This window comes from Stigmatopora nigra, unplaced genomic scaffold, assembly GCF_051989575.1.
Source record: "Stigmatopora nigra isolate UIUO_SnigA unplaced genomic scaffold, RoL_Snig_1.1 HiC_scaffold_45, whole genome shotgun sequence".
NCBI lineage: Eukaryota > Metazoa > Chordata > Actinopteri > Syngnathiformes > Syngnathidae > Stigmatopora > Stigmatopora nigra.
This window is the reverse complement of record NW_027551624.1, coordinates 196545-220000: the sequence shown is the minus strand read 5'-3', so window position 1 is coordinate 220000 and position 23456 is coordinate 196545. Positions and strand designations below refer to the sequence as shown.

At 43.9% G+C, this 23456-nt stretch overlaps 1 long non-coding RNA gene across 1 annotated transcript in view; it reads right to left on the bottom strand.

Annotated features, from left to right (window-relative positions):
- Positions 1–6295, bottom strand: part of LOC144193031 (uncharacterized) — a 7808-nt gene extending 1513 nt beyond the window's left edge. The window contains exons 1-2 of the long non-coding RNA XR_013325569.1: positions 6085–6295; positions 5168–5313 (exon numbers count right to left, since the gene is read on the bottom strand). This is a non-coding gene — a long non-coding RNA (uncharacterized LOC144193031). The remainder of the gene's footprint in view (positions 1–5167; positions 5314–6084) is intronic.
- Between the last annotated feature and the right edge of the window lie 17161 nt (positions 6296–23456).

Here is a 23456-nt window from a genome sequence, read left to right as displayed (position 1 = left end):
ATTGCGCCATTTACGCGGCAGCCAGTGGCAGTAGCTCTGTCCACTCTTGTTTTTCGTGTTTTACAGCCCTTCTATCATTTTTTTTAAATTACATTTTAATATTCCTTAATACATTCCTTTTTATTTTACTGTGCAAATAGAAGAACAAGCGGTGAAATCGGGTGAGAACTGTCTAAATCTACTGTGTGTGTGGTTGTGTGTCTGGTATGTGATCGTTTGTCTTCAACCTACACCAGTGATTTTCAAACTTTTTTGGCCACCGCCCCCTTCACCGCCGGGCCAAAATGCCAACGCCCCCCTCTTTACCCCTTTCCAACGAACGAAGCTTAAATAAATAGAAGACAGGTGCCTCAGATATTATTCGCTAATTTCGTTTCTTTTAATAGACCAATGCGCAGTTCAACTCGAATCATAAAAATTGATAGCTGATGCATTAAGCCGGTCGCTGTGCGCATACGTCTGTGGTTAAGCGTTGCCGGCGCGCTATTGTGTGCTCCTCTGCGGCTGACTGGATGGTGGTGGTTTCCCCAGTCGCCTGCATCGACGATAAACTCGCGACAATTAGTGATATACGGTATATGCGCGCTGCTCGTGAGCGCTCGAGCAGACAACGTTTCTTGTTTCAATAAAGCTTGTTTTTTGTCGACTTTTTATTACAGACAATCAATTTTTCCGGTCTTTCTACAAACACCAACGTCACATTTTACTGTAATTGCTCCATCGCCCCCTTCACTATTTCAACGCCCCCCATTCGCCTGTTTATTCGTCAGCGCCCCCCTGAAAGTTCACACCACCCCCCGGGGGGCGGTACCGCCCACTTTGAAAACCACTGACCTACACGATGGACTATAAATGGAAATTAGCCCTTGGCTACAATCTTTCATATATATGTTCATTAACATGAATATAAATACATTCATTAATACGTGCTATTCCTTATTAAATAAATCAAAGCAAAGTCATGGAAAAATATTGCATATAATGGAAACTTGACTATCTCAAGTGTCACATTCAGCAGAAAAGTCATTTGATCGAGCATGAGAAGTGAGAAAGACAGTTGTGTAAAATAAGGTAAAATGTAAATCGGATGTACATATTCTAATGGATTTCCGTGTCTGTCCGTCCGTGTCCGTCCGTCCGTCCGTGTCCGTCCGTCCGTGTCCGTCCGTCCGTCCGTGTCCGTCCGTGTCCGTCCGTCCGTCCGTGTCCGTCCGTCCGTGTCCGTCCGTCCGTGTCCGTCCGTGTCCGTCCGTCCGTGTCCGTCCGTCCGTGTCCGTCCGTCCGTGTCCGTCCGTGTCCGTCCGTCCGTGTCCGTCCGTCCGTGTCCGTCCGTGTCCGTCCGTGTCCGTCCGTCCGTGTCCGTCCGTCCGTGTCTGTCCGTCCGTGTCCGTCCGTCCGTCCGTCCGTCCGTGTCCGTCCGTCCGTCCGTCCGTCCGTGTCCGTCCGTCCGTCCGTCCGTCCGTGTCCGTCCGTCCGTCCGTGTCCGTCCGTCCGTGTCCGTCCGTCCGTGTCCGTCCGTCCGTGTCCGTCCGTCCGTGTCCGTCCGTCCGTGTCCGTCCGTCCGTGTCCGTCCGTCCGTGTCCGTCCGTCCGTGTCCGTCCGTCCGTCCGTGTCCGTCCGTGTCCGTCCGTCCGTGTCCGTCCGTCCGTGTCCGTCCGTGTCCGTCCGTGTCCGTCCGTGTCCGTCCGTCCGTCCGTGTCCGTCCGTCCGTGTCCGTCCTTGTCCGTCCTTGTCCGTCCGTCCGTGTCCGTCCGTCCGTGTCCGTCCGTCCGTGTCCGTCCGTCCGTGTCCGTCCGTCCGTGTCCGTCCGTGTCCCTCCGTGTCCCTCCGTGTCCCTCCGTGTCCCTCCGTGTCCCTCCGTGTCCGTCCGTCCGTGTCCGTCCGTGTCCGTCCGTGTCCGTCCGTGTCCGTCCGTGTCCGTCCGTGTCCGTCCGTGTCCGTCCGTGTCCGTCCGTGTCCGTCCGTGTCCGTCCGTGTCCGTCCGTGTCCGTCCGTGTCCGTCCGTGTCCGTCCGTGTCCGTCCGTCCGTGTCCGTCTGTCCGTGTCCGTCCGTCCGTGTCCGTCCGTTTCTGTCCATGCGTCCGCCCGTCCGCCAGTTTCTGTCTGTCCGTCCGCTCGTCTCTGTCCGCCCGCCCGTCTCTGTCCGCCCGCCCGTCTCTGTCCGCCCGCCCGTCTCTGTCCGCCCGTCTCTGTCCGCCCGCCCGTTTCTGTCCATGCGTCCGCCCGTCCGCCAGTTTCTGTCTGTCCGTCCGTCCGTATCCGTCCATTTCTGTCCATGCGTCCCCCCGTCCGCCAGTTTCTGTCTGTCCGTCCGCCCGTCCGCCAGTTTCTGTCTGTCCGTCCGCCCGTATCTGCCCGCCCGCCCGTATCTATCCGCCCGCCCGTATCTGTCCGCCCGCCCGTTACCTGTCGGCCCACACGTCTCTGTCCGCCTGTCCGTCTCAGTCCGTCCATTCGACGTCTCTGTCCATCCGTCCGTCTGCCTGTCCGTCCGTCTGTCCGTCCGTGTCTGTCCGTCTCTGTCCATCCGTCCGTCTGCCTGTCCGTCCGCTCGTCTCTGTCCGCCCGCCCGTCTCTGTCCGCCCGCCCGTCTCTGTCCGCCCGCCCGTTTCTGTCCATGCGTCCGCCCGTCCGCCAGTTTCTGTCTGTCCGTCCGTCCGTGTCCGTCCGTTTCTGTCCATGCGTCCGCCCGTCCGCCAGTTTCTGTCTGTCCGTCCGTCCGTGTCCGTCCGTTTCTGTCCATGCGTCCGCCCGTATCTGCCCGCCCGCCCGTATCTGTCCGCCCGCCCGTATCTGTCCGCCCGCCCGTTACCTGTCGGCCCACCCGTCTCTGTCCGCCTGTCCGTCTCAGTCCGTCCATTCGACGTCTCTGTCCATCCGTCCGTCTGCCTGTCCGTCTGTCCGTCCGTGTCTGTCCGTCTCTGTCCATCCGTCCGTCTGCCTGTCCATCCGTCCGTCTGCCTGTCCGTCCGTCCGTCTCTGTTCGTCTGTCTCTGTCCGGCCGTCTCTGTCCGTCCCTTTCTCTCCGTCCCTGTCCTTCCATCTCTGTCAAACAGTCTCTCTCCGTCCGTCAGTCCTTCCGTGAGTCCTTCCATCCGTCAGTCTCTGTCCGTTCTTCCGTCTGTCCTTCCATGTTTGTCTGTCCTTCCTTCCTTCCGTCTCTATCCGTCTTTGTCCGTCTCTGTCCGTCTCTGTCCGTCTCTATCCGTCTCTGTCCGTCTCTGTCCGTCTCTGTCCGTCTGTCTGTCTCTGTCCGTCTCTGTCTGTCTGTCTGCGTCTGTCTGTCTGTGTCTGTCTGCGTGTGTCTGTCTGTGTCTGCGTCTGTCTGTCTGCATTTGTCTGTCTGTCTGTGCATGTCTATCTGTCCGTGTGTGTCTGTCTGTCACAATTATGTGAGGTAACTATTCCTCGTCGTAACGTTTTGCTACCTTTTGGGTCTGCCGAGGAAGATTCCACATACAGCAAAACCAACACTTTGTAAATCTTCTCTTCTTAAACTTTTCAAACCAACTCTTGATTGCAATAAATCCACAAACAGAACAAAAAAAACATCCGTGTGAATGTAAAATTGAAGTTAACGTATGCCAGGAGCTAAACTATCGTAAAGATCTTGGCTTTGGTTTTAATCATGTTGGCATCCAGAGGAATCTTCTCCCTCCAGTCCGAGATCCAGACCGATCGAGCATTCTCCATCTTGATGTTGATTTTATTTCTCGTGGTTACCACTCGCTCGGTGTCTTTGAAAAATGATATTTCAGGTGTTTTCTGAATGTTTGTGTCAGGTTTATCATTGTTATAAATTTGCTTGTAATATAATCATTTTATATATATGTGTTTGCAATGAAGAATGCTTTACTTTTTTTGGATATTAAACATTACACATATGAACGCTTTGCTTATTAGGAAAGTTAGGTTCATCATTATTATATATGTGACATTAATACAAGGCATTTTAATACATCTCTTGCAAAAGAAGTTCTCGCTCCAAAGTTAACCAAAACACCTTTGGAGGTCACTTCTCCTTCTTACCTGGACTTTTCGAGACTATGGTTCACAGCAAGAGAACGGTAAATTGTTGTGGGAAGCATCAAACTCTGAAGATGGTTTACAACAGGCTCTTGGGAACTGGATTTGTTTTGGGAAACGTGGCTTCTCAAGATGGTCCGCATCAACTTCTCGCGGGAGGATTCGACAGACCAACAATAGTTTTGAGAACTGAGACTAATTGTTATGAGACTCTAAATAATGTTTGAACTTCTGTTATGCATGTTGTTTAAATCTTATGAATATATTCGCAAAAGGGACACCGGGGTCTTCAGAATCATCTGACCGTAAGTGCGTGTGGATTCTCTTGCAATATAAGGATTTGATCTCAGATGCCTCCATAATTGAAGGGTGAACTTGGGAATACTAATTGGTGAACCTATCAGTTTGCTTCTTCCTCGGTTTAACGCACGGAATTGCAATGCCAAATGTTAACTCTGTAACAACTGTGATATTTGCGTTCAAGACTTTGGAGAGATTTCAAGGACCATCTTTCGTAGTCCCTGGGCAGAAATCTTGTGAAGAGTTCCCTGTTGATGGGAGGGTTGTGGCCCTTCCTCTTACGGGTAATTGGCCCAACGGTCTTGAACGAAATATTTATATGGTTTAATCTAGGTCTGTCCATAGTTCCTTTCTGATGCTGAGCAAAAATCTGATTGCAAATGTCTTTAGATATATATTTGCCTTTAGCCATCGTTGTATGACCTCTTGATGAAAAAATGAACTAATTATGGGACTATGAATTTACTCATTCCCAGCAGTTATTGGTTTGCACTGACGGGATGTACTAGAAATAGTTAATGCTGTGTTATTTTCAACATTTGTCCCTCTGATAGTACACTTAATTCTATTCAATCATTATAAATGAATTCAAATGCTGTGATTTATTTTTCTTTGTTTGTTATTTGAGTAAATACCAATGTCTAGTGGAATTATAATTTGAGGGCAAATACATCTATTTTAAAGGGTTTTTTTTTACCTTGGGGAAAAAGAGGAGCTATATGAGCTCAGTGTTTAAGTAAACCATTTGACTCCCACATTAACATTGGACAAATTTTTGAGGATGGTATTTTGCAAATCTCTACTCATCTTTAATTCAAAATGTGGACTTCCTAAAACTTACCCCCAACTTGTTGTTTTTCTCTTATCCTCTTCAATAACCATGCAACAGTTTCCTTCCTGGTGTCTGGGGACAGGACCATCACCACAAGTGGTAAAATTCCAGAATCAATTCTGTTGTTTGAATCGTTCATCATGTTATACTAAAACCTGAAATAGTAATTAAAAAAAGATAGTGCCATAATTGTTTTAACATTAGCTTTAAACATAACTATCGATGATAGATTTCAATAGTTAGATCTCACACCATTGCCTTGAAATATTTCATTTTACAATTTATTGCGTACAGGCCAAGCCGTCCCGATTCCCAATTTTTACCTCCACATTCATGGTTTTAATGGAGCAGTGGTGTGCCGTCAGGGCCTTCAAAGACCTTCTGCTGGCCTGAGAAATATCTGAATCACAGACTAATGTTAATCATATTTTGCCCATGAATACCAATTAAATAATTCCCAATTGTCTGTTAGCTTCCTTTCATTGCCTCCCCCTTTGATATTTAAAGCTAAATATCTAAATGCGGCATCAGCTATAAAAGTACTAACTTACACTTTCCTGACATATTTAGGTGAAGCCAGCTGACATTTGTGTTCTTGTGGTCGTATGACCGGAGGCTAAAAATACTCAAAACAGTAGGATAAATCATTTTATTCGACGGTAATGTTTTGTTTTTAAATCTTGATTTGCAGTACCACAAAAATAAGAAATATAACAATGGCAAGGTGCGCATGAAACACATTTAATTATTTAAAAAATGTATTTATCCAGTTTTACTGGATAATTTATTGAGTGTGTGAGTACTCAGCGCTCAGATTCTTCTCCTAGTATTGCCCCACGTTGACCGGAATCTATGAAATAATGCAGTTAAACTGCATAGTTTTGAGTAATTCAGTAATCAGAGGTCCACTACTAGTATTTGCTTACCTGCCAACTTCTGCGGTTTCTCCGTACTTTGTACGTTTTTTGAGCGTTTCAAATTGTGTAGAGCGTAAAACAACTCTTTTACGGGTAATTTGTATTTTCTAAAAGGTAAGTTTTTTTGTAGGACGATCTCTTACTCGCCTGTAACCCGGATCGTCTCGGTCACTGGTTGCCTCAAGCACGATTGCGCACGCGCGTCGTTCCGCGTCGTTCCCGCGCACGCGCATCATTCTTTCCCAAATATATATTTGGGAAAGAATGATGGGTGCGTCATCCTATTGGGAGGACGTGTGTGCATAATATTCGGAATATTTTGAAGGGAATACAAAAGCAAACTACCAACCATATGTTATTTCTGAAACTCAGGGTGGAGGCGGGGCAAACAGAGCCACCCAAACCGGGAGAAGAAAATGTATAAAAATGTAAAAGAAAATTAGAATTAAATTTAGTGTAAGGTTAGATTAAATTTATTTTGAGTGTCTGCATCGTAATTCAATTTCATTTAAATTCGTTTATGTTATGTTATGAGCTCGTGGCTGTGCAAAAAGCCCTCCCCCTCTTCCCTCCGCGAAATCCGTCAAATTTTAGTTCTATTAAACACATTTTAGTATATGTACTATTGAACCACAAGTTATTTGATACTTTGTTAATACATACCTGTCAACCTCTGCCGATAACTGCACATATAAATAATTATGATTCCCCTTACAAACCCCAAAAAAAACCTTACAAACACTGTACGACACATGTTTAGTCGCGGTAACCAGACAGTGTGATAGAAATAACAAAGGTAATTTGATCCACAATATTTACTCTAAGTATATCTATGCATGCGCATGTCATCCTTTATCGATATTGCCGTACGGCCCGCTAAAAAAATACATATGATTGAGGATAATTTTTGCTGGTATACCGTGACAATAGTAACGATCGATGCGTAGCGTCGTTGGCTACCAGCCTCTGGATTTTAGCCAAAACGGTCTTGTTGAGATCGGTTTTCACAAATATTGGCGATTTTTTTAATTTCCCGTACAAAAGTCGGTGTACAGCGTACATGATTTGAAAAAGTAAAAAAAACGTATAAAATACGTATAAAACGTACAAGTTGGCAGGTATGTTAATAGATGGCAAATTAAGACAAATAAAAATGTCTTTCTAATCCAATATTCTGTTTTTTGTTTTTTCAGAGGGTTGGAACAAATTAATTTGTTTTTAGTTCATTTCAATGAGAAACGTTTGTATCAGTTACGAGAAAATCGACATACGAGCTCAGTCCCGTAACGAATTAAGATCGTATCTCAAGGTACCACTGTATGGTAGATGTTGTTTTAAAACATCTGCGAGGCAAACGTTTTCTACAGTCCCCAGTAAATTACTCTTGGTAGGAGATGTGATATATCCATCACAAAAGATGACCAACAAACCTGACCACTTAACCCATTTATGCCATCACCCTACCATGATGCCAGAAAATCTTTGAATGAAATTCAGGCTCCGGTTCTTAATGTAACTTCTGCCCGACTTGAAGTAGACGTAGATGATCGAACGTCTCGCTCGCTCACAACAGACGTCAAACGTGAACGCAGTTCAGAAACCCTGGCTGGTGGAGTGTTCGCTAAAAATTGGCCAATATTATTGATTTGGGATCAGACTACAGTAATGACCACACTGCCCTAAGAGATTAAAACCAAAATAGACAAAGATCAACTTGGCAGCTTTACTACTGACTGGAGACAAAAGAAATCATTTAATGTTGCATTTTTTTGAGGCGACATACTACTAAAATTTGTACAGACCAGTGGCAGGGCGTCTGGGCCTTCAAGGCCTTCTCTGCTGGCCTAAGAAAAATATGAATCATATATTATATTTTGTCCATCAATACTTATTAAATAATTCCAAATTGTCTGTTACCTTCCTTTCATTGATTCCCCCCTGGTTGTACTGCTTCCAGATGTGTTTTTTCATAATGAAGCTGATAGGTTCATTAATAATTATACTTTAATATAATTATTAAAACACTGCAGGCTGACATCTGATTTAATTATGACATTTTAATTAAATAGGCATCTTGATAAGCAACCTTATAAGGGAAGATACATCCAGAGTTCCTCTCGGTCTCCAAAATATCCTCCCGAACAGTAATTTCTCGTACGGCTTTAAAGCCATACATCAAAACAATTACAAGGTTATTGATTAATCCTACAGCGTGAGCAAAAGCAACATCTGAAATTATAATAACAATTAAGGTATTTAACAATAATAAGAACAGGAAACTAAAAACAAACTTCATTTGAATTTAAACAATCACACCTTCATTCGGCATAACAATTACACAAAGATGCGAGAAGTGCGTCACGATGTAGGAAAACTATGCGAATGTTCCTGGAAGGGATTGATATCCATCTGCTGGTATCAAGAGTCCTTGAGGACTCTTCGCAGCAAACCCAGATCAACAGTCCTTGAAATGAGGACTAGGTGACTGGTTACAACCCCGAGTTCTCTTCAGACAATTTGAAGAATGCTTTCATACAAAAATGATTAAATGCACACATATAATAGCATTACAGAATAAACACAACATCCCACCATTTTTATAATATGTATGTTATTAATTATTTTATAGCAATTACAAAAGGAAATGTCAGGTCACTGCAATTTTACCAGCCTACTCCTTACTCGCATGGCTGGTCTGAAAAAGTTAGAACATAATAATTTTCGTCCAATTCGTCCTCAGAATTACCATTCTCCTGGACTTCACTGCTTTTGCCGGTACGTTTCATAAGCAGAGGATATAATTTGGGTAATTTAGAATTCGTAGGGGCAATTGCAGTAGTGATAAGTCGGCTTAGCAAGGAGCGCTAACAGGGGATAAGACAACACCCACACAATGTCAAGGTAGTAGCAAATATGGCTACAGAAAACACAACAGATATGGCCAAATCCTTATATTTTCCAAAGGTCTTATCCCACCAGTCTGTCCAAGCGGATAATTCTACTCCAGAATGCTTTTTCATATTGCGGTTTAGGGTCACTAATGGCCATGGTGAGGTACCCACTGGGTGACGTGTTTTTCGGTATGAAGGTGCAACATTGTTCTCCAAACATTGCACACGTGCCCCTTTCTTCGCAAGGAGCATATCCACTGCTATCCATTCCTGGAACGCCATCAGACTGGTAGCTGCTAGTTGCTTCTTTATGGCCACGAATTCCTGTTCAGTATAATTCCCAAGTTTATGGACATTGTAATGCAGGTAATTTATCCCATCCACATTTTTGTTTGGGGACTCCCATCCTGCTGCGATCTGATTAGCCATCTTATACTCATCTGGTACGCCCCGGGGGATGCCAATCGCATCAGTGTATGTTGGATCTCCTTCCCTCCATGCCGCTCGACGATGTCGAGAGGGACCCTTCACTACACCAGATTTCTTAGCAGCCAATTGTATCTCTTCCAATGTAGATGGAAAAACAGACACTGGTAAGAGCAGTGAGACCAAAGCACATAGTCCTGCCACGTTTCGGCAGGAGTCGTATAATTTATCTCCACCACACCACCACCATAGGTCAGAACGTGATATTAGGGGTGCAATTTGTTTTAGAACGCCGACACACCACGTCTCATTTATCGCCCCCAGCTTCAGACCATGCCCTGTAAGGTTTAAGCGGGTAAAATGATTTAACAGTGGAAAATTTGACCTGCCATTTACTGCGTAACAAGATAGACACAGTTTCAAAAAATTTCCTGTACAAGTATGACACGTTTTTCATTTGTAAAAACACTTTCCCCAAAGAATGGTGATTGAGGGAGTTGTTATATCCGATCATATTTTCCTTGTCTGGTAGTTTGTTTTAACCATTTGTAAGATGGTTTAGTCTCAGTTGAAACCCTTTCGCATATGGAGACATCAAACCCAATATAAAAGAGTTCCCTATAGTTTCGTGGTATTGCTTACTGAGCAATAATCTTTTCAATCAATATTTGGGTGTTTCCCGCATTTTATTAAGTCCGAAAGCTTATCTTACCCATCCCCTCAATGTTTCAACTGAGACCACCCTTTTACAAAAGTAGCTTCACATAGTGCTTGTGCCTCTTCTTTACACTGCAGGTTTGATTTATAGCACTAGCTGCATTTTCCATTAACAGCACCCAATTATATCCCGTTTGGGAAATCCCTGTTTCAGAAATAAATTCCACAAGTTAATAAGTCAGTCCAAGCTTTCCAATTTTGACCAGTTTCTGCAACAAGGCTTTCCCAATCTCCGTTTTGGGCTGTTATGTACCACACATTCCCCACCATAGGTTGATCCCTGGTATGGCAACAGGGATGTTGCCGAATCCAAATACATTTTTCAATCTCAAATGCATGTCCGGAAATTTGATTTAGTAGGTAATGTTAATCAAATGGAAATGGAAATGTTGCCTGCTTTATCCTCCCGTAAGAAGGTGTATCCTTAATTCAAATGCCCCCGCCTTTCTCTCCAACTGGAGAAAACAGCCCTAATGTGGAGAGGAATAGAATCACAATCATCATTGATCTCATTGCCCCAAGAGCAATAATTAGTTCAACATGACTTTTTGTCTTTGTTTAGGGAGTTTTCCTCTTGAAACGTTTCAATTGAGACAACTTTCCTTCTGTGAGGAAGTTGGATCCGCGTTCCCCTCTCAGCTACTTTGATCGGTGTTGGTGTGGTTAGCAACACTTGACATGGACCCTCCCACTTTGCGTTACTCCAATGTTTCTTTTTTATGCAGCGTATCAGCACCCACTCCAGGAATCACCGTTGCTTCATCCGTTTCCTGTTGAGAAGCAAAATCTCCCTCTGGTAGCTTAAGTTTGGTTCATTTTCCCAGCGATTTCCTCATGTAGTCTGCTAGATTTGCCTCATCATCCAATTCCCATTGTGTAGTGAATAATGGCAATTCGTAAGATCTACCAAACAGGACTTCATATTAATTAATCCATTTGAAGTTGCTATGTTAATATATAATTTTACAAAATCAATACACTATGTCCATGGCCTTTTTGTTTCTTCCATGAATTCTTTATTTTTCTTAGTCTATTTTTATATTTCCTTTTATTCGTTCGAGAAGGCCCGCCAATTGTGGCTGGTATGCGCAATGATTTCGCAACGGAATATGAAACCTGGTGCCAATTTCTTCAATTATTCTATTAACAAAATGGGTGTCATTATCACTATAGATGGTTTCTGGAATTGCATATCGTGGAAAGATATCTTACTCAATTCAATAAAATGCATATGTAGCTTTTGAAATGGATATGTAGTTTTTGAGAATTGCCAGCGTTTTGGCCGTACAGCCCCATTGGGGTTATGCCTAGCACAAGTCAAACATGCTCTGCAATTTTCTTTCAACATATAGATTAAAACCATAAGCTTTGTAGTGCCGTTGTAGCAAGGCTACCATCCCCCTCTCAAGACATAGGACTTCCCTTGACTCAAGCTAGGCAAGCTGAGGTCCCAATTTGTTTTTGTTTTTTGTACCGATTTGTCCCGCCATCCCCAAGACCTATTGTCGATTTCAGAAATCAATTCCAAATTCCCAAATTATTTTATACCTTGATATTTTATTGATAAATTATATCTTGGTGGCCTGCCAATCAAAACACAAAAAGACAGACCATCATTCACGCTCACACTAATAATCAGAGGAATTTAGAGTGTTCAACCAGTCTAGCATCCATAATTTCATTTTGTGGGAGGAAACTGGAGTACCGAGAGAAAACCCATGAATTCTGGAGGACGCCAGCAATTCTCCCCACCCCGCATTCATTAGTTGATCTTTGAACCATAAGGTTGATTCGCTAATCACCAGTCCTTTAATTTGGGTCGTTTACCCATACATCAGTGGCCCGTAAATTTTCATCACAGATGTAAACCACCATCCCCAGTGGGGCTTCTTGGTAGATCCACCCCCTTTTGCTGCCCTATCAGCAATATTCGTTCCAGAAGAAACCAGGTAATTAATGCATTAGATTCGCGTGCCACACATATACAAATAGAAATTAGTTTTGGAAGTTAAAGTGTCGCTGTTCATCGACCCAGTCAGTCAGCATGAGCGACTGTCATGCGAGTCGCTGCGATTAACTATCCTTTTGCCTGCAATGTAACAACGGAAAAGTTGTGACACATTGAAACAAACACCCCCACTCTAGTATTTTAACCGTATGTCAAAAAATTAGCTTCATGTTTCACATTAAGTTATACCCTTTTTAATGCCACCAGTTTAGCTGTTTGTACTCAAAATTGAGGTGGCAAGAGTTTCACCTCTAAAGTTATAAATTTCGCCATGGCCCGCTCTATCATCTCACACACTCAAATTCAATTCACGGCTGTCATGACCTAATGGCCCATTATCAGTTTTTGGATTCCAATTCCCTCTAATAGCATGCCAATTACCTTTTAACGCGGCCATCCAAATTTGCTGTGTTTCTACTCCATCCCGGTGATAAAACCGTATAATGTCCTCCATTCGTTAGACAAATTCCTCCATGTAAATTTTTTGCGACGGGACGCCGTCAAAGGCCTTCATCACGTCGTCTTGAGTCCCAGTTCTATGAACCAAAATAACATGGGGCTGCCCACTCTCCATATTAGGGTTGGCAACCTCGATCATGGGATATTGTTCAAGCACAACGTCACTCATTTTCGGCGCCCCAGGCTGGGGGACAGCGTTTTTACCCATGTTTTTGACCATTCCCCCACGGGGCCCCTTGACCTGGTCAACCGGTCGTGCATATTTGTTGGAGGGGGTTCCGACGGATACGATCGCGTCACCCCCGCATTCCCCCACAATGCCCCTTCGGTCTCCTCCCTTTTCACGACCCGCTTCTTGCCCACCGAACCCGTCTCACCATCCTCTTTCCTGTGGAAAAACACCAGCCCGCTCTGTGCTACCAACCAAACCCAACGTTATCAACATGTTTGGCATTTCCATCACAACGTTTTTTTGCCATTAAAAACCATTAATAGGTATCATGATATCCCTCCTGCTCCATTTTCTTAAGTTCCCCTCAAGGAATTTGTTTTAGTAGTCGTCAATTTATCTTGCATTCCGCTTGATTTTTGCCCATCCCATTTTATTGTTATACAACCCATCTACCTAAAGTGTCACTCCAAGGTTGCTATTTTATAATTTGGAGATGCTATTTTTTTAACATAGATATAATCACTTGATTCATACCATGAAAGGCCCCACCAGATTTTGGGCATCCAGCACCAAATAGAGCCTATTTACACATTTCCCTCAAATTTGTTTTAGATATGGGATCCCCATCCCCCAAATATTCCAGAATTCATGCGCCAACGCATCCTGTCAAAACCCAAAGCGACAAACAATCTGTTTCTTAGCCAGATTTTGGAATTCCGAGAATTGCTCCTTTCTCCCTTATCGAAGCTTGTTCTTGCCAATCGTTATCACTGTAACATTCAGGCGTATTAACCCCATAATTGCAATGCTAGGAATTTCAAGCTAAAGTTCTCTTAATTTGCATGCCCTTAAAGCAAAAGAAAGAAACGTCATTTGGTTGTATCAATTGATCAATGGTTATCCAATCCATAATATCCTTCATCACTATGACCTATGCTAAAGCATATTTCCTCCGCCAAGACAAACAGACAATGTTCTTCAAGTGCACTTTGAAAAACATTCCATGTTACTCCAGTCATAGGGAAATTATGCCGATCCTAAATCAATTATTTTATCTACCCCAGCCAGGTACAATTCACCTTATTATTTGGATAAATGCCATGAATTTTCTCATGCCACTTTTGCATTGTTAATTTCCTGTCTGATATCATTAAAACCAAATAACTCTTAATACCTAAGATATACCTTGCAAATCACCTCATACGATGTTTATCTAAGATAAGAGCCATTTCATATAGCTCCCTGTTACCACAACAAAAATATACAACAATTAAATTAGAGAAATCAACCTTTTGCTAGGCATTTCCTAATTACAATGTTCAATGTTTAATAAGAGACCCAAAAATTGTCACCAATATACCATAATATTGTAAATTCTGCCATCCTTGTCTTTACTGTAACCAGCCAACTTCCTAGATTAAGGTATTTGTAACAATCGAACCATTCAAAAATAGTATTAATATTCTTTTATCCTCCAAAAGCTAGTTTTCCTTAATTAAGAGCCCTTTGAAATCCACAATTGCTCAAAAATGGCTAATTTGCTCTATTCCCAAATCCAAAGCTTTTACCAAATAAACCTTTTACTAAACAGATTTTCTATCACATATACATTTCTGTTTAAAACCCGAAAATGAATGCGAAAGCATTCGCATAACCCTGCATTCCTTGCAGACCATGTTTTGCTCTTACTATTAAATGTCCAAACGGAACGTGTGCCCTAAGACGCTAACTATGACCTCCACTCTTGCTGGAAAAGCAGCATTCTTATCATCTGTTTACAAACCAGCGAGTCACCACTTGAAACGTCACTTCGTTTTTCCTGTGCCCAAATATAACGCTTTTTAGAGAAGACAACCATTGATAAGTCAAATTAACTCCTCTTCCGATATCCAACTATATCACAATATTTCGCCAAGACCCCATATTCAGAATATGCTGCAAGCCCACCACTATCATAGCAAAAACCCATTTTCTGCCCTCAAGTTTGCTTCAGCACCCCCAAGGCCAATTATTATTATTGCAATGTCTTCACGGAAGGGATAAAAAAATGTAGTCGTTTACGCGGTCTGCGCGCAAACGAAAGCCCAACACGGTCCAATCGGCTGCCGCGCGGCCCACATGTTTCATTCCCATATAATCAGCAGCCGCTGCAACAGAGCGCTTCCCTCGCAGTCGACACATTATTTGGCAAGTCTAGAGTATAATAAAAAAACAGAGGTGACATTCCCTGCTAAACATTTAAATGAAATTTTATATATATTCTTTTGTCTTTTAAACACCATCTTCCCGCTAGCGGATGGGATCAAAACCAGGCAGAGCTGCAATAAGCCATTCCATTCCAGTAAATTGACAGTACATATAGGTACTACTAACAAAGTACATCCAGCACTTGGAAATAACCATCATAATTGCTGTTCTACAAGCTCCAGCATCACAAAAAGTCCAATTGAATTCCATTCACAAAAAACGTGATCACTGGTTTAACCAAATCAAATGAAAGAGTCTCCATTAATTTTTAGCTCAACATCCTCATATTCGATATCCACATTTCAAATCATTTTGAGCAGACATTCCTTCTTTTCAGAGACCATTCAGTCCGGGTAATCATGCGATACATGCCCCAATTTTCCACAACCCCAACAAGTCTTATCTCTGTTCATTCAGATTTTTTGTTGAACTTTGCCACATCTTTTCTCCCGCTATTTTTGCTAAAATCCCTTCGCTCCCGCCACCTATCTCGATAAATATTTTCCCCATCAGCCGAGGAGGCCCCGCTATTTTTCCGGACAAAACAGCACGTCCCCGCCGCCTTGGTCTTAAATATATCCCCATCATCCGAGAAAGCTCCGCTATTTTTTCAAAATAGCATGTTTTGCCTTTTCTCCTGCCTTATTTCGCCATCAGTGTCTTTGGAACAAGCCGTCTCACTTTTATCCATTCATATATTATATATACATATTACCTCTGTGCATTAGTGCATATATTATCCTGCAGATTTATTATTTCATGCATTTTAAGATGGCCAGCAAACCCATATTTATTTATCCATAAGTATAGATGTCTAATTTATAGAGCGCTTTGTTTTTCCACAAATGTCCAATCCTTAAACGGCAGACGCATTTTTGGATCGTCATCGCTAACCGCCTTAGCCGTGGTCCACATTTTTTGCTTTTTTGAAGTGAGTTTGTGTGCCTCACACAGTTAACTTTGTTTCTTTTTCTTACCCTTTGATATTTTATCCTAGGCTTATCTTTATTTTCTCCTTACTTCAGAACTCACACATACACCATACAACGTTGCCTAAATTCATGCCTACCCATGGCACAGGACACTTTCCAACAGACTGTCCCAAATGTACCTGCCAGAGACTAGTATCAACAGGGTTTTCCAAAAATCACCGTCCCCAGGACGTGAGTCACATTTCTCAAAATGGAACATCACATGAAATGTCCCTTTCGCGCATTTGGAGCCTCCGTCACAACATGGAGATATTTATGTGGACTTACCAGAGATGACCCCAGATGGCGCCGCCGTCGAAAAATCCAACTCGCCAAGGGTGTTGAAGACGCCGTGCGCACGGTCTCTCACCAGATGTCGAACAGTAGCGCTTGGGTTCCCGCTTCGGCATATTGACCTCCAAGGCTCTTTGGACCAAATGATATCCGGGTCGAAGGACCAAATGATAGGTTCAATAATAATTATACTTTAATATAATTATTAAAACACTGCAGGCAGACATCTGATTTAATTATTGACATATAATTAAATAGGCATCTTTATAAGCAACCTTATAAGGGAAGATACATCCAGACTTCAACGCCTTTTGTTTGCAGAACTCTGCCGATCCATAGTAATATTGTTTACCTAGTATGTACCTGGGGCAAAAGCGGGCGAATGGGGAAATACAAAGTCCGCCCAGTGGTCGTAGAAATATTTTGTACACGAAAGGGATGCAAAAAAGACAACGCCGTGGCCACCTGGCTTGGTTGCATCACGAAATTTTGATTGTATCATGGGCAAATTTTTCGATCGAAATTTTTGTCGTAAGACAAGAATGTCGTATGACGATACGGTTGTATCACAAGGTTCGACTGTATATTGTTGTGTTGATTTAAAGCCATTTTCAAGACGGACTATGACAGAAATTCGACAGGACAGGCTCGACTTTCAGCATTAGCTTCGATGGCGATATAAAAGAAGGAAGAAAGTGTTAAGGGTGGGTACTCAACAATAATCTTCATACAGAGGAAGCATCAAGGCTACGTAGTAGTTTTGGACTCACGGCCGATGGGGGTTATTCGAGGGAGACTCCCCAAACGCTTATCCTCACGTTCATCTGGAAGTCTCCCGCAGATACCCCGTCTCATCGCTCGGGAAAACTATTTAATAGAGTAGGCGGTGACAAACTTTAGGTGGGAATACATGAACAGGAAAAGGAGGTGGTCACCACAAAAGGTGTAGTGCACATTTTAACCAATGGGTGTAAATAAAATTCTACTCTAGCAACTTTAAATTCATTAGAGTGCCGAAGGGTGCAAGATTAAATATAAGAATACAATTCATATTTCACATTTCCCCCCTGAAGTAACTTTGAAAGAATTTTCATTAACATCAAACTATACAATTAACAGTCACTGTTACGGCTGTCAGCCTGGACACAGACTGTGTAGTAGGGTGTGTGGTTTCTTTTCATCTGCAGGTACACGAAGCTGTGGCTCCACCCCCGTGACAAAGCCCTGGCCAGGCCAACAGAGCTGTGACTACTTCCCCATCATCCCTCCTCCAATCAAGATTAACTTCCTGTCTTTATTTAAACCCCTTTATTTGTCAGTTCATCTCTTGATTCTTGACTTTGACTACCTTGGCTGCCTGTGATTGTAAATGTTGAGGCAGTGGAGTCCTTTCTTTCTTTAGAAAGCACATTGGTTAGTGTTAAGTAAAGTTTGATTGCCCCAGCTACACCTGATATTGTGAGTATGTTACTCCGTGTTATATTTAGTATTTATGTTGACAAAGTTAATGATTTTGGGTTGCATACGGGGACTTGAGGTACGTTTAGACACCCCAGGATATACACATAGTTTGTTGCATTTATACATGTAGTTTATTCCCCTGTCTAGACTTTGATTACATCAGTTCTGACAGTGGCACCCTTCAGCCTTATTTCCTGTATTTTGTGGGTGTTCATTTGAACACCTGTCTGGGAGGGTGGTTTTACCGTGTTTATTAGAGGGTGCCACTTTAATATCGTTTGCTTCCCCTATATTATCACGTAGTCCATGTTTTGGTGGACTTTGTTGTAAATAAATGATCACTGAAGGCTACTTGCAGTGTTTGTCTGACTCATCCTTGACTGAACCTTTCTGCTTTGGTAGTTGCGACTCCTTGGTATATCTTACCATCAGGGGGAGTCGTAACAAAGTGGGGGCTCGTCTGGGAGCATTAAGATCTGTTATCACAGCAGCAGTGTGGTCAATGGTGGTGCGGACTGCACGTACAGTAGGCCGGTGAAGGCTGGGCAAGCAGTGCTGAGGTAGGCACATTTAATAGCTATCATTCAGTGTAGGGTAATGCTTTAACTAGCAGGATGGACTTTGATGTGGAGCAGTTCCTTTTTCAACTTGGCACTGTAGATCAGCTTGACCAGTGTATGAAGCAAGATCTGGTAGATCTTGCCACTCATCTAGGGTTCACTCTGTCCATGACTACCAGGCTAGCTGATTTAAAGCAGGAGGTTATCCATATATTAATAGCAGATCAGTAGTCGGGAGCCATAGGGGGAGCATCTACGGATGTTTCCTCCCAGTCTCTGGTTGATTCCGTTGAATCAAGCAGGGGGAGAAAGATGAGGTAGGCAGGGATGGTGTCACCTCGAATGTAAAGGCTCTAGCTAGGAATGGCGATCCTTCGCCACTAGTTGTTTCAGAAGCAGGGTTCCCAATCCCATGGCTGGTTTCAAGGGAAAACCAGAGGGAAATGGTACTGGACCTGTTGGGGAAGATCCCCATATTGCTCTAGAGATGTTACGTATGGTCTATGGACGGCACTCCTTTCTCCTCACCCTGCTGGAGTCCAAGCCCATCATGGAAACAGCATGGTAGGCAAAAGAATGAGAGGACTTTTCACAGAAGGGATTTGCCGATATTACAACAGCGGCTGCGGTTCTCTGACTCTTCCATTGACTCGCTGCCCTGCAGCCACCCGTCCGATGAATTGGACTTTCACTCCCTTGGCTGTGTTTCCGTGGGAACGGGATGACCCCAAGCCGGCGGTTGGGAGAGGCTATCTGTCTTCTCCCCAGACATCCGCTGTGGACCAGTCTAAGCAGGAGGCACCAAGCAGGGAGAAGGAACTCGGCACAAAATTAGACCCGACGCTGTCACAAATGCGGTGTCATGTGGCGTCTCTAGAGGAAGAGCTGAGCGTAAAGTCTACCACGCTGAAGACCCTTCAGGACACAAGTGGCACAAGGCAAGAAGAAAATGACCGCCGCGGAGATCAGCCTGCAGAAAGCCCACAACGAACTCAGCGTGGCCCACACACGTATCAGTCAGGAGAGCCAGCGGACATCTGGAGTAGAACATAAGCTTAAGCAGTCTACAGTCTCTGATGTTAAATCATCAGGTGACTCGAAGGACGTAGTCGGTAAGGGGTACACGCCCTATTTGTATAGTGGGTGTGTCTCTCTCCCTTCAGATTTACCACAAGCTTGCTCGGTCCGTATATTACGGGACACCGGCGTGAACCAGTCTCTAATGTGGTCTGGTATCCTGCCTTTTTCTGGTGACTCTGAAACCAATGTGTTGGTAACGGGAGTAGGTTGCGGTTATATATCCGCCCCGTTACATCAAGTGTACTTAAAGTGTGAGTTAATCACGGGTACATACAAAGGAGGGGGTAACCTCAAGTTTGCAAGTGGCGGGGTGGATATTCTTTTGGGGAAAGACATTATCAGGGAGAGACAGAGTATTGCCTATGGTGGAGGTGCTAAAGCAGCCTGTCATGTCATATCCCGATGCGCTTTCCAATAGTTTTTCAGATGTATTCCCCGTATGTGGGAGCGCAGACTCGAAAAACACAAGAAGTAGATTTATCAGACACCGTGTTTCCACCTAAGTTGTTTGATAGGGCTGGTAAATTCACCACAGAGTCCGCTGCGGCTCTAGCCTCTGAGAAGGGAGTTCATATGACTCGTGACGCTCTAATCGCTGCTCAGATTGAGGATAGTACCCTAAACAAGTGTTTTGAATATAGTGTACCACCCGAAGTTGTGAAGACAATGCTGACAGCTTACTATGTTAATGATGGACTGCTCATGCGTAGGTTGTCTCCGCAGAAGGAGGCTGACGATGGAAGGGACAAGGCCTGTCAAATAGTAGTGCCCAAACAATTTCGCCAGTCAGTACTGTCTTTGGCCCATGACAATTTCTGGCCTGGTCATTTAGGAGTTACTAAAACCTATTCGCGCCTATCCAAGCATTTTTTTTGGCCAGGCCTTAAGAAAGATGTGTCCACGTTTTTCTGCACTTGTCATGTGTGTCAAATGACTGGCAAGCCTAATCAAACAATCTCACCTACTCCTTTACGTCCATTACCCATGATGGGGGTGCCCTTTGAACATATTTGTTGGGTTTATTCTGTATTACTATTATAAATATAGTTGTATTAAGTCATTTCTTTGTTAAATCATTCTCTTATTATTCTCAGTGTTGCGAGGTCACCAATAACCGCCAAGTCATCTTTAACCTGGACTGCCTGTTCCAGGATGTTTATACAAACAATTCACCCAATCTGAGTCTTCGAGATTCGGTGGTCCCTTTTGTAACGAGGCCAGGGCTATTCGGCCAATAACAAGAATGTTGCTTCTGTTATTTACAACATAGTGACGCACTTCGGGTTTTTCTTTATGTAATTATTATATGATTCTTAGGTCAAGGAAGGCATAATTGTTCTAATCTAAATGTTGTTAGGTCTAGTCTCCTGTTTTTGTTATTGGTAAAATATTTTGATTGTTATTGTAGTTCCAGATGTTGTTTTTACTCGTACGTGATGGAATGATCAACAACTCTGTAAATTGTTTTGATTCATGGCAATAAGAGTCGTACGAAAATGTCTATCCGGTGAGACGTTCGGAAGTTGTAGGAGAAACTCTGGCTTACTGAATCTCCCCTCTGAGGTTTTTATCCGTGATCCATTCTATTTAATTAAATGTCAATAATTGAATAAGATGTCTGCCTGCAGTTATTGATAATTACGAACGAGGGTAATTATTAATGAACCTAACAATATTCTATTAGATTGTGTTGGTCCCCTTCCACGAACCAAATCTGGCAACCAATACTTGCTGACTGTCATGTGTATGGCCACGCGCTATTCCGAAGCCATACCGTTGCGAAAGATTACATCTCCATCTGTAGTGAAGGCCCAAGTTTTTTTCTACTTTTGGTCTTCCACGGATTGTGCAGACAGATCAAGGGACAAATTTCTTGTCGGGGATATTTTAGCAAGTGTTGCAGTCGCTGTTCACCAGCCACCGCGTTTCTAGTGCATATCATCCGGAATCACAGGGCGCGTTAGAAAGATGGCATGAGACGGTAAAATCGGTGTTGCGAAAGTATTGTTTGGCTACCGGAAAAGATTGGGATGAATGAGTGCTCCTTGTAATGTTCGCTATGTGCGGGGCAGTGCAAGAGTCTACGGGTTTTAGTCCTGCAGAGCTCGTTTGTGGTCACTCGGTTAGAGGGCCGATTAGACGCACTAAAAGAGCAGATTGTTAGTGATAAGCCCGCCAAAACTAATGTACTGGAGTATGTCAGTCGTTTTTGCGAGGGACTGCACAATGTGTGGGAGATGGCTACAGAAAATCTCTCTTGTGCGCAGGAAGGAATGAAACTTCGATATGACAAAAATGCAGTCCGGCGGACTTTATAGGCAGGCGATTAAGGGCTTGTTTTGTTGCCTGTACAAGGAGCCTCTCTACAGGCTCGATTATCTTGTTGACCCGCACCAGTTTGCTTATAGGGAAAACAGGTCCACTGAGGATGCTATCGCCGTGGCTCTTCACACAGCACTGAGCCACCTGGAGCACCAGGGGAACTATGTGAGGATGCTTTTCATAGACTACAGCTCAGCCTTCAACACCATCAAGCCGGACATCCTGAAGGACAAACTCTACCACCTTGGACTATCCTCTTCAATCTGCTGCTGGATAAAGAACTTCTTGACTGGTCGACCACAAACGGTCAGAATGGGTCCACACCTCTCTTCCTCCATCACACTAAACACAGGCTCACCACAAGGCTGTGTACTGAGTCCTCTCCTGTACTCCCTGTACACATACGACTGCACACCAGCCCACCAGTCAAACTCTATCATCAAATTCGCCGATGACACCACTGTGATCGGACTCATCTCTGGCGGGGATGAGTCAGCTTACAGAGACGAGGTCGACAAACTGTCTTCTTGGTGCTCGGCGAACAATCTTACACTGAATACCGCAAAGACTAAAGAAATAATCTTGGACTTTCGCAAGCACAGCACAGACCTGGCCCCACTCCTCATTAACGGAGTATGTGTAGACAGGGTCCAATCGTTCAAATTCCTGGGAGTCCACGTCACGGATAGGCTCTCCTGGTCCACAAACACCACAGTGTTAGTGAAGAAGGCCCAGAAACGACTCCACTTCCTCAGGGTACTGAGAAGGGACAAGTTGGACACCAAGCTTCTGGCAACCTTCTACAGAGCCACTGTGGAGAGCATCCTGACTTACGGCATCACAGTGTGGTATACCGGAAGCACGACAGCAGACAAAAAAGCCATACAGAGAGTGATAAACACTGCCCAGAAGATCGTCGGCTGCTCTCTGCCATCGCTAGAAGACATTGCCAACCCCCGATACCTCAGAAGAGCCGGGTCCATTGTTGGAGACCCATACCACCCTGGACACGGCCTGTTCCAGTTGCTTCCATCTGGCAGACGCTACAGGTCCTACAAAGCACGGACAAACAGGCTCAAGGACAGCTTCTTCCCAACTGCCATCAGGTCTCTGAACCTGCAGCAACACGTGACGTGACGACTACACATATCCCTACTATGAAATTAAGTCAAGTCGAATTGAAGAAACAGGAAGGTTGTTTGGTGCAGATCTACCTTCCACAGGATGACTGAGGGAGGGTAAGTATAAAGACTGAGAGGTAAGTGATCCATCTTATTCTTGTTGGCATCGGTGAGGCAACTTGTAGTCGCCGGAAAATGGCGCTCAAGGCGGAGAGCTAACAAGTATGAATATGTCATAAATAAATGTCATAAATGTGTCTGGCCTGGGAAGACGAACTTGTGGAGAAGCACTATACAATTTCGTCATACGCTGCTGAGGGTATGATGACTACTAGGCTTTTTGTCAAGTCAATGATGACGACAATGCCTATGTCTGATTTTCATTTTTCATCTTGTTTTAACTCGGTAAGTAAAAAGCTGAGTGAGACAGACTACCTGGTAAACACTCCCGACCGCAGAAAACAGGCGAGAGTGTGTCACGTGACACACTCTGCTGCCAGGAAGTGGATTTTACCCCATTTTAGTGCAATTTTTGCCATTTCGCCATTGATGTCCACTGTCCTTTCCCGGGGAAATCACCCTCTGGCCCGGTTGTAATGTCTGAAAAGCTCCAGTATTTGTATTTAATCAATAAATGCTCATAGGAAGTGGA